Raw genomic sequence first — 12,116 nt, 5'->3', positions numbered from 1 at the left:
CTTTACTTTACTATTTATATTTTTCGCAACTTATACTTTTACTTCACTACATTCCTAAAGAAAATAATGTACTTTTTACGCCATACATTTTCGCGGACACCCAAAAGTACTAGATACATTTTGAATGTTTAGCAGGACAGGAAGATGGTCCAATTCACGCACTTATCAAGAGAACATCCCTGGCATCTCTACTGTCTCTGATCTGACGGACTCACTAAACACAAGTGTGAGTGTTGGAGTATGCCCCTGGCTATCCATAGAAGGAAAAAATGGTGCCGTCTGGTTTGCTTAATATAAGGAATTTGGAATTATTGATACTTTTACTTTTACTTTTGATACTTAAGTATATTTAAAACCAAATACTTTTAGACTTTTACTTAAGCATTATTTTACTGGATGACTTACACTTTTACTTGAGTCATTTGCAATTAAGGCATCTTTACTTTTACTCAAGTATGACAATTGGGTACTTTTTCCACCACTGGCCACACACAGCCCCTGAGCGCCGCCCCCTTCTATTATGATGGTTGGATTTTCTAATCCAAACAACGAGAGGTCTCAACCCAGAGGAAAAAACTAATTCACACAATTTATTCGCAAATATTTCATTAACAGACAGACTCCTTTCCAGACCAGTGTGGTCACAGCTCTCCCTGTGCTGTGAGTCATGTGGGTCGTGTCAGACAGGCTTGTTAATCACAGCAAACAGAATCAAATTCAAGTCTACTGTTTTTGTAAAAAATGGAACCCACCATGCCTGGAGTATCCAGCAGACGCGGATACTCTCAACTATCTCGACTATCTTGGCCCCATTCTGTCTGGTCTACTGAGCCCAACCTGGTTTGCTGGCCAGATGTTGTTTAGCCACTTGGTCATCTGGGCTGCCCTCTCTTTTTACTCTGTTGTGAGCACAAAGTATTCAATTAATTATAATTGTATTTTAACAATCCGTTTTCAAAATACACAACAAATCGTTCAACATGTACCTGGCAACACCCGGCTACTGCTCAAGGTTGGTGTGTCCACAGTCCCATGTATTCATGTGTGTGTCCCGGGGACCTCCCCTTGTGTATAAAAAGGTGGTATTCACAGAATACTCACTAAGGCTTTTACGTTGTTCTTTAACTTCAGGCTATAGTTCAGTATTCCAAAAGCAAGAGCGTTTCCTGGTCCATCACTTCCGCTGCAAAAGAGAGGGTAAAAAGGAAAGAGGATATCTAATCAGTTGCACAACTGAATGCATTAAACAAAAATGTGTCTTCCACATTTAACCCAACCCCTCTGAATCAGAGAGGTGCGGGGGGCTGCCTTAATCGACATCCATGTCTTCGGCACCCGGGGAGCAGTTGTTGTTGGGGGTTAACTGCCTTGCTCAAGGGCAGAACAGCAGATTTTCCCACCTAGCTGGCTCGGAAATTCGAACTAGCAACCTATCAGTAACTGGCCCAGTGCTCTTAACCGCTAGGGGGGAGATTTTAAGCAATAGTTTCAACCACATTTCTAAATTACATACTTTGACGGACGGGTTGATAAGCCAGGTCAAATGGTTGAACAAAGGCAAGGGAGTGAGGAAAGAGCTAAATGAATAGGGGCAACCGTGGGTATTCAAATGAGGCTGTCATGAAAACGTTCCATTCAAGCGTTGATTGACATGGTAATAGACCAATAGTATTCGAGAAAATATTAAAACACAGACCCCTCTGACGCTGTACGTTACATCGTGACGTGTCACGATGTAACGTACGGCACGCATTATGCAACTCATTGTGGGCTGTACAGCGTCTTTCCACCAGGGGTAGCGCTTCTCTCACAGATTTAAAAAATGCTTAACCTTATAAACTTGTAAGAAACCTTCATTATTCATGATTTTCGTTTAAATGAGCATTAGTATTAATATTATTATGGCTACTATTAAACATAGTTTTCATGAGTTGGGTGGTAATAGCAATGTGGTCATCAATAACACAAACACTGAATCAATCAATTGTCACGCCCTGGCTCTGGGGACACTGTTATGTTGAGCCAGGGTGTGTAGATCTATGTGTTGTTTTTCTATGTCGGGAGTCTAGGTATGGTATTTCTGTGTTGGCCAGAGTGGTTCCCAATCAGAGGCAACGAGTGTCAGCTGTGGCTGGTTGTCTCTGATTGGGAGCCATACTTATAGAGGCTGTTGTCCCACATTAGTTGTGGGATCTTGTTCCGTGTTGGTTTGTGTTAGACCGAGGACGTCATGTTTTCGTTTGTTGTTTTGTTCGTGCATTCACTAATAATAAAATATGTTTGCATTCCACGCTGCGCCTTGGTCCTCCTCCTTCGACGCTCGTGACAGAAGATCCCACCTTAACTGGACCAAGTAGCGTGTCCAGGAGCCATCGCCAGGGGAGTCGCTAGCAGATCTCCGTGGCAACCTCGACTGGGTCAAGCCTAATGAAGAGCAGAGAGGGTGGACTTGGGAACAGTGGAGGAAGAGTCTCGACTGGGTCAAACCAAATGAAGAGCAGAATGGCTGGAGTTGGAAGCAGAAGAGCGAGAGTTGGGCGAGGACAATAGAGGCCTGGCCCACGGGGAGGAGAGACCCCCAGACATTTTTTAGGGGGGGGCTCACGACGTGGACGTCGGGGCAGCAGGAGGCCGCGATAGAGCGGTCCAGCGGGTTGGCAGAGGAGGCCGCCAGGTTACGGGGGCCACTGGTATTAAAGGGGAAGGAAAGTGTGGAGGCACGGCGAGAGGTACTGGGGTGTGTTACCAGTCCGGTCCGGCCCGTTCCTGATCCCTGCATAGGGCCAGTGGTGTGTGTCCCCAGTACGGTCCGGCCTGTTCCTGTTCCTCGCATCAGGCCAATGGTGCGCGTCGCCAGCCCGGCCCGTCCTGTTCCTGCTCCCCGCACCAGGCCAATGGTGCGCGTCGCCAGCCCGGCCCATCCTGTTCCTGCTCCCCGCACCAGGCCAATGGTGCGCGTCGCCAGCCCGGTCCGGTCCTTTCCTGCTCCCCGCACCAAGCCAATGGGGCGCGTCGCCAGCCCGGTCCGGCCCGCTCCTGCTCTCCACACCAAGCCAGTGGTGTGCGTCGTCAGTCCAGCACGGCCCGTGCCTGTTCTCCACACCAAGCCAGTGGTGGGCGTCGTCAGTCCGGCACGGCCCGTGCCTGTTCCACTGGTGCCTGGTTCGGCACCGGTCAGATGCTTTACGCCGGAGCTAGAGCAATCCGCTCCATCAGTGTGCAGTCCAGCTCCGGCCAGCGGGGCCAGACCAGACCAGGGGTACTTTGGGGGGTTGGAGAGGGAGCGGGGATCAGGCCCGGAGCCGGATCCGCCGCCTAGGCGGAGTGCCCACCCGGTCCCTCCCCTCTGGTATTTGGTTGACGCAGTCGGAGTCCGCGCCTTTAGGGGGGGGGGGTACTGTCACGCCCTGGCTCTGGGGACACTGTTATGTTGAGCCAGGGTGTGTAGATCTATGTGTTTTGTTTCTATGGTGTAATTATATGGGTGCTATTTCTATGTTGGCCAGAGTGGCTCCCAATCAGAGGCAACGAGTGTCAGTTGTTGCTGGTTGTCTCTGATTGGGAGCCATATTTAAACAGTCTGTTTTCCATTCGTGTTGGTGGGATCTTGTTTCGAGTTGGTTTGTGTTAGACCGTGAACTGTCACGTTATCGTTTTGTTTATTTTGTCGTATATCGCTAAATAAAGAGTATGTTTGCCTGCAACGCTGCGCCTTGGTCCTCCTCTCTTACCGACGATCGTGACATCAATAATGAATTGCATAAGACTTTGATGTGCAGAACCTTAAAAAGAATACCACTGCGCCAACCTCTGATCTGCATTTACACAAGCAAACCCGTCACCTGCTGACAAAGAGCTTTCATTTTTTTGCTCTCACGTTTGCTGTGTTAATGTTTTGAAATACCTTTGCTGTGCCAACCTATTCACGAGAGCTGTGTGTTCAATAATTGTGACATCTCATGTAATAACGCATGTCAATAACGCATGTCCTAAATTCTCACGTGTGCTATCTATTAAACTTGTTTCCAAATGACATGCTCTAACCCAAATTGAGACGTGACATTCCTGCATGCCACTCTTTCTGCTCTTGAGGTGAAGAAAATGAACGGGATTCCCTAAAAGACAGCATGTCACCAAACTGCAATAGTTATGAACTATGTGAAATGTTTTTGGACCATTGGCTTCCCTGTAAACAGGTACTGACAGAAGACATGAGCCACGTCCCTCAGGCTCCTCCCTGCCTTCACCACCTCGTAAACAGCCTGTAGCTGTTCGGGGGTGTAGCAACACCGTTTCTTGGGCTCTTGTTGGGCCTTTCCCTTTCCAGATAATACTATTAAGTTAGGTTTTTTTTTTGTGTTCATGCAACATCATTTATTAAGATAGTGCCAAGGAAATGGACTCACAAATGTGGATATCATTTCCATGTAATCCAACATTATTGCATATTTCATGGAAAGAGCAGGTGTTCATGTACACTCAGTGTATATGATGGAGTGAGAGGACAGAGGTGAGTTGGTGTTACAACTGTTGTTAGTTGTTACTGTATATTTCTGTTTTATATTAATATTGTTGCTTTATACAGTAATTTACTAACGTTAAGTCGCTTATAAAAGTATTTATCTTGTGCTATTGGAAGTTACAGTGGGGAAAAAAGTATTTAGTCAGCCACCAATTGTACAAGTTCTCCCACTTAAAAAGATGAGAGAGGCCTGTAATTTTCATCATAGGTACACGTCAACTATGACAGACAAAATGAGAAAATAAAATCCAGAAAATCACATTGTAGGATTTTTAATGAATTTATTTGCAAATTATGGTGGAAAATAAGTATTTGGTCAATAACAAAAGTTTCTCAATACTTTGTTATATACCCTTTGTTGGCAATGACACAGGTCAAACGTTTTCTGTAAGTCTTCACAAGGTTTTCACACACTGTTGCTGGTATTTTGGCCCATTCCTCCATGCATATCTCCTCTAGAGCAGTGATGTTTTGGGGCTGTCGCTGGGCAACACGGACTTTCAACTCCCTCCAAATATTTTCTATGGGGTTGAGATCTGGAGACTGGCTAGGCCACTCCAGGACCTTGAAATGCTTCTTACGAAGCCACTCCTTCGTTGCCCGGGCGGTGTGTTTGGGATCATTGTCATGCTGAAAGACCCAGCCACGTTTCATCTTCAATGCCCTTGCTGATGGAAGGAGGTTTTCACTCAAAATCTCACGATACATGGCCCCATACATTCTTTCCTTTACACGGATCAGTCGTCCTGGTCCCTTTGCAGAAAAACAGCCCCAAAGCATGATGTTTCCACCCCCATGCTTCACAGTAGGTATGGTGTTCTTTGGATGCAACTCAGCATTCTTTGTCCTCCAAACACGACGAGTTGAGTTTTTACCAAAAAGTTATATTTAGGTTTCATCTGACCATATGACATTCTCCCAATCCTCTTCTGGATCATCCAAATGCACTCTAGCAAACTTCAGACGGGCCTGGACATGTACTGGCTTAAGCAGGGGGACACGTCTGGCACTGCAGGATTTGAGTGCCTGGCGGCCTAGTGTGTTACTGATGGTAGGCTTTGTTACTTTGGTCCCAGCTCTCTGCAGGTCATTCACTAGGTCCCCCCGTGTGGTTCTGGGATTTTTGCTCACCGTTCTTGTGATCATTTTGACCCCACGGGGTGAGATCTTGCGTGGAGCCCCAGATCGAGGGAGATTATCAGTGGTCTTGTATGTCTTCCATTTCCTAATAATTGCTCCCACAGTTGATTTATTCAAACCAAGCTGCTTACCTATTGCAGATTCAGTCTTCCCAGCCTGGTGCAGGTCTACAATTTTGTTTCTGGTGTCCTTTGACAGCTCTTTGGTCTTGGCCATAGTGGAGTTTGGAGTGTGACTGTTTGAGGTTGTGGACAGGTGTTCAAACAGGTGCCATTAATACAGGTAATGAGTGGAGGACAGAGGAGCCTCTTAAAGAAGAAGTTACAGGTCTGTGAGAGCCAGAAATCTTGCTTGTTTGTAGGTGACCAAATACTTATTTTCCACCATAATTTGCAAATAAATTCATTAAAAATCCTACAATGTGATTTTCTGGATTTTTTTTCTCAATTTGTCTGTCATAGTTGCCGTGTACCTATGATGAAAATTACAGGCCTCTCTCATCTTTTTAAGTGGGAGAACTTGCACAATTGGTGGCTGACTAAATACTTTTTCCCCCACTGTACATATGAGATGAGTAATGCAAGATATGTAAACATTATTAAAGTGACTAGTGTTCCATTTCTTAAAGTGGCCAGTGATTTCTATAGGCAGCAGCAGCCTCTAATGTGCTAGTGATGGCTATTTAACAGTCTGATGGCCTTGAGATAGAAGCAGTTTTTCAGTCTCTCAGTCCCAGCTTTGATGCACCTGTACTAATCTCGCCTTCTGGATGATAGGCGGGTTGAACAGGCAGTGGCTCGGGTGGTTGATGTCCTTGATGATCTGAGCCCTGCAGTTGCGGGTGGTGCAGTTGCCGTACCAGGCGTGATACAGCCCAACAAGATGCTCTCAATTGTGCATCTGTAAAGTTTTGTGAGGGTTTTAGGTGCCAAGCCAAATTTCTTCTGAGGTTGAAGAGGCTCTGTTGCGCCTTCTTCACCACACTGTCTGCTTGGGTGGACCATTTCAGTTTGTCAGTGATGTGTACACCAAGGAACTTGAAGCTTTCCACCTTCTCCACTGCAGTCCCGTCGATGTAGATAGGGGGCTGCACCCTCTGCTGTTTCCTGAAGTCCACGATCATCTCCTTTGTTTTGTTGACGTTGAGTGATTACCACACTCCCAGAGCCCTCACCTCCTCCTTGTAGGCTGTCTCGTCATTGTTGGTAATCAAGCATACTACTGTTGTGTCCTCTGCAAACTTGATGATTGAGTTGGAGGCGTGCTTGGCCACACAGTCATGGGTGAACAGGGAGTACAGGAGGGGGCTGAGCACGCACCCTTGTGGGGCCCCAGTGTTGAGGATCAGCGGAGGTGATGTTACCTACCTTCACCACCTGGGGGCGGCCCATCAGGAAGTCCAGGACCCAGTTGCACAGGGCGGGGTTCAGACCCAGGGCCTTAAGCTTAATGATGAGCTTGGAGGGTACTATGGTGTTGAATGCTGAGCTATAGTCAATTAACAGCATTCTTACATAGGTATTCCGCTTGTCCAGATGGGATAGGGCAGTGTGCAGTGTGATGGCAATTGCATCGTCTGTGGATCTATTGGGGCGGTAAGCAAATTGAAGTGGGTCTAGGGTGACAGGGAAGGTGGAGGTGATATGATCCTTGACTAGTCTCTCAAAGCACTTCATAATGACAGAAGTGAGTGCTACGGGGCGATAGTCATTTAGTTCAGTTACCGTTGCTTTCTTGGGTACAGGAACAATGTGGCCATCTTGAAGCAAGTGGGGACAGCAGACTGGGATAGGGAGAGATTGAATATGTCCGTAAACACACCAGCCAGCTGATCTGCGCATGCTCTGAGGATGCGGCTAGGGATGCCGTCTGGGCCGGCAGCCTTGCGGGGGTTAACACGCTTAAATGTCTTACTCACGTCGGCCACGGAGAAGGAGAGCCCACAGTCCTTGGTACTGGGCCGCGTCGGTGGCACTGTGTTATCCTCAAAGCAGGCGAAGAAGGTGTTTAGCTTGTCCGGAAGCAAGGCGTCAGTGTCGGCGACATGGCTGGTTTTCCTTTTGTAATCCATGATTGTCTGTAGACCCTGCCACATACATCTCGTGTCTGAGCCGTTGAATTGCGACTCCACTTTGTCTCTATACTGATGTATTGCCTGTTTTATTGCCTTGCGGAGTTAGTAGCTACACTGTTTGTATTCTTCCATATTCCCAGTCACCTTGCCATGTTTAAATGCAGTGGTTCACGCTTTCAGTTAGCTAGCTATCACATGAATTGTGCAAAAATATGATAGCTAATGTTAGCTAGCTAAGCACTAGCCAGTCAGTCAGTGGCGCTGACAGATTGAAACTGGTATCAACAAAATGTGTTTCACTTTATCCTATAATACAGGACATTGCTAACTAGGCCTCCTTTAGCTAATAAAATGTTTATTAGGAAGTTTAATTAATAAGTTAGACACTCACCGGACAACTTTGGTAGGTCGCTAGCTAGATAGCTTGGTTTCCATTTTCCAACAGATGTTTCTAAACCCCCTGATTGGTCATCAACGGTTACTGGTCTTGGAACTTGTTGCCACAGGTTTGTTGAATCCTGTCTGCCAGAAAAATCCCTCTGGCAAACTGTTTGCCGCTAGTGTCAATAAATATTATTGTTGCCAAAGGTTTGCCGCAGATTCACCACTAGTGGCAACCGTTTGCAAACTTTTGGCAACATTTTGTGGCACACTATTTAGTTTGCAGCAAATTTGCCACAAACTTGCAGGAAGTTTGCAACAACAAATTCATTTTTGGAAAGGATTTTGTTCCTTTGAAATGATTTATACTGTATTTTCAAATGAATGGGACGCTCTTAGAAATTCAGCTTCATTTTCAGTTTGTGTTGATTTCAAAGTGCCAAATCTCAAACCGTAATTACCATTTAAATTAAAATAGTTACCAAGTGTTTACTATTTACCCAATTTCTACTTCAGACCCTGTAAAAGGAACTGCTACAGATGTTACAGCGGTTGCCCTCAGACACAGCTGGCTGCTGCGCGCCTTGCCGAGGCACAGCGGTGGGATACACCCTAGTCATGTGACTTGTGGTCTGTGTGTGTGTGTGTAAATGTATTTTGCCTCTGCTCTCCAGGCACCGACTAAAGTACAGCTAGCCTACTCCTCTGACCAGAACACCAGCAAACAGATCCCAGAAGGGAAGGGCCACTCCCTCCCTGTTTTCAAATCGTGGAGCCTGGCCTAGCCTTTAATTCTCTTGGAGACTCACATCTGCAACTACTTTGACCCTGGGAGAAAATAGAAAGCTGGCAGTGTGGCCTGTGATTTGGCTACATATACATATCGGAGCCGGTACTGGAGAGGCCACTAATATAGAACGGCTAAAGGGTGGGAGGAAGGGAAGGGCTGCTGGAGGGATGGATGGAGGATCAAAAAGGAAAGAGCTAGGCTTGAGTGTTTACTGTACTTCGGTTTTACCTCTGCAACATGTTGGATGGACAGAGACATGTCTACAGACCTCCAACAGAGCGAGATTTGAGAAAAAAAACATGACATATTGGGAGTCGTGATCCTACATGTAATTATATGGTCAAATCGGCACATGGATGTGACAATAGAAATATAATTAGAATTCTATGAATATAAACTCAAAGCAATGCCCTGGACTTGACTTTGACATGTGGCTGTTCCATAATAGATCAGACTATCGTGTAAATTAGGTGGAGTTTTTAGTTAAGTTTAAAAATATAACTTGAATGAAGGAAAAAAGTAGGTTCTTCTGACATGGACTTCTGAAGGTTCATTTAGAAGCTCCTATCATTAATTCAATAGGCAGAGTAATCATTGAGGGGTATGCTCGGCCCATGTAATGGTACTGTAGGCCTCTTGATAGCAGACTGCTCCTTCCTCTGTGGTGGTCTGCTTGGGCAGCCCTCCTCTGTAGTCAAGGGTATATTTACACAACCAGCATGTTCCAAATGACATGATCCACATATAGACAGCAGCACTGAAGGAGGCTTAGAGGCAGGAGAACTTCGGAAAAGTAAAATAAAATACAACAGTTTATTGTTTTAGCTGTACCTTCAATGACCCGCCCCAAAATCATCCTAAACCTTTTAAGCCAAAATCAAATGGAGTTGATCCACTCTGGAATGATTTTGAAGGTCCATATTACATACAGTTCCTGGCCTTCTCAGATACAGTAGGTGACCACAACGACCAACGTTGGCCCAGTTTCCCGATAGCGATGGGATTTATGCTTAAGAGTGTTTTAATGACGCATCATTCCTACAACGGCCGAAGATGTAACATGCGTTTCCCAAAACAGCATGCAGAGAGAATGTTCACTAAAGCCGGTGTACACTACATGATTTTGTCCCCGCTTTAGCTGTCCCAGACAAGTTTTTGAGAACGGAGACAAAATCCCCATTGTCATTGCCTACTCGGGGCACGCGGCCATCACAATGCTCGTTTAATGTGAGCGGGTCAGAGACGCAGTCTGAGGGCTACCAATCCCGTCTTTGAGCCGTCCCGATATTTTCAAACACGTTTGATTTTATCGGCACAAAATCTACAATGCTCTTGTAGTGTGAGATGTGTAGCAACAAGTTTTGAGAACGGGGAACAGCAATAGCCAATGATAGCTTGCCAGAAAAGAAGCCAAAGATGATGACGTATCGCATCACACAGAGTAGATACAATCATTGGTGTAGACTCTTTAGCAGGAGCCATGACTACTACTAATATACCTTTGTACTTGCCTTTAACCAAAGCGACAAATCGTTACAGCTCTGAAATCGGATCAAATAAAATCATATTTGTCACATGCGCCGAATACAAAAACCGTGAAATTCTAACTTATGAGCCCTTAACCAACAATGCACAGTTTTTAAAAAAGTAAGAAAAATTTGCTAAATAAACTAAAGGTAAAATAGTAACACAATAAAATAACAATAACAAGGCTATATACAAAGGGTACCGGTACCGAGTAAATGTGCAGGGGTACGGGTTAGTCGAGGTAATTTAGGTAATATGTACATGTAGGAAAGTGTAGAGTGACTATGCATAGATAATAAACAGAGAGTAGCAGCAGTGTATGTGACGAGTGTGAAGGAATATGAATGTATGTTTGTGTTTGTGTGTGTGTGCGTGTGTGGCGTCAATATGCGTGTGTTTTGTGTGTGTGTGTGTCCGTGTGTGTGTTGGAGTGTCAGTGTAGTGTGTGTATGAGCCTGTGCAAGAGAGTCAGTGCCAAAAATAATAATAAATACAAACAAAATAAGAGAGTTAAGGCAAATAGTCTGGGTAGCCATTTGATTAACTGCTCAGCAGTCTTCAGCATGGCTTGGAGGTAGAAGCTGTTAAGGAACCTTTTTGCCTTTTAGCTCTGAAGTTCACAAGCAATGTTATTCATTTCAAAAGGTATTGGCTAGATATTTCAAATCTGTAGGCCTATAGCAAGCGTGAATGTCTGACTGAAAAACGTTTATGATGCTGCCTTGAGCCACAGCGCGTTCTAGCTACGTTAACAATCTCACATCATTGATTTTGCGAGAAAGCGTGGTATAGAGAATCCTCACGACCAGGTGAAGAATCTTGTAGTGTGACTCCCCCCGTCTGTACCACATCATTTAGTGTGCGCATCAAGACAGAAGACTACAAGAAAGACGGTTGTTTAATGACTCAGCGATGTTAGGATTTTGAAAGTCACGTAGTGTACCTGCCCGGCATAAGTGCGTCTTCGAAGCACGTGTCGATACTGATAGGATCGAAAAAAAAGCAACGCTGCACTCGAATCAGCTTTCTCCATTCAAATCTTACCTTAACATTACAATTATTCCACAATACTGATGACGGATCAGCTTCTAGATAGATATTGTCACATATGGCTGTAAATACTGAGGCGGCTTATTCTAACGCTTTACCCTATAAAAATGCACTAAATTAAGATTTGGCACATCATTGCGCACATGTTGTTACACATCATTAAATATATTGAGGCTAATATTACAGACAGTAGCCTACAATTAGCAAAATAGAACTCAACTGAGTTAACATGATATTGATTTCAATATGATTGAAATATATAGGCATGTAGCCAATACTGTATTGATCTTTTAATGCAGTCATCTCAGTTTTCATTTGAAGCATATTTTTTTATCCTCGGTTTGTAACAATTTCAAAGACATTGGCAACTTTGTATTTATAGTCAACTTCGTTCTGAAGTAATGGCGGTCACAGAGACAGATAAACATCTTGATTCAGTGTTTAGCTGAGATCTTCTGTGTATAAAGTGACTCGGAAGGGCAAAATAGCATCTAATGCAGTGGTGTAAAGTACTTAAGTAAAAATACTACTTAAATCATTTTTTGGGGGTATCTGTAAATTACTTTACTAATTATATTTTTAAATACTTTTATTTTTACTTCACTACATTCCTAAAGAAAGTAATGTACTTT

The sequence above is a fragment of the Coregonus lavaretus genome (genome assembly GCF_964263955.1).
Source record: "Coregonus lavaretus genome assembly, chromosome: 9".
Taxonomy (NCBI): domain Eukaryota; kingdom Metazoa; phylum Chordata; class Actinopteri; order Salmoniformes; family Salmonidae; genus Coregonus; species Coregonus lavaretus.
This window is presented reverse-complemented; position numbering follows the sequence as displayed.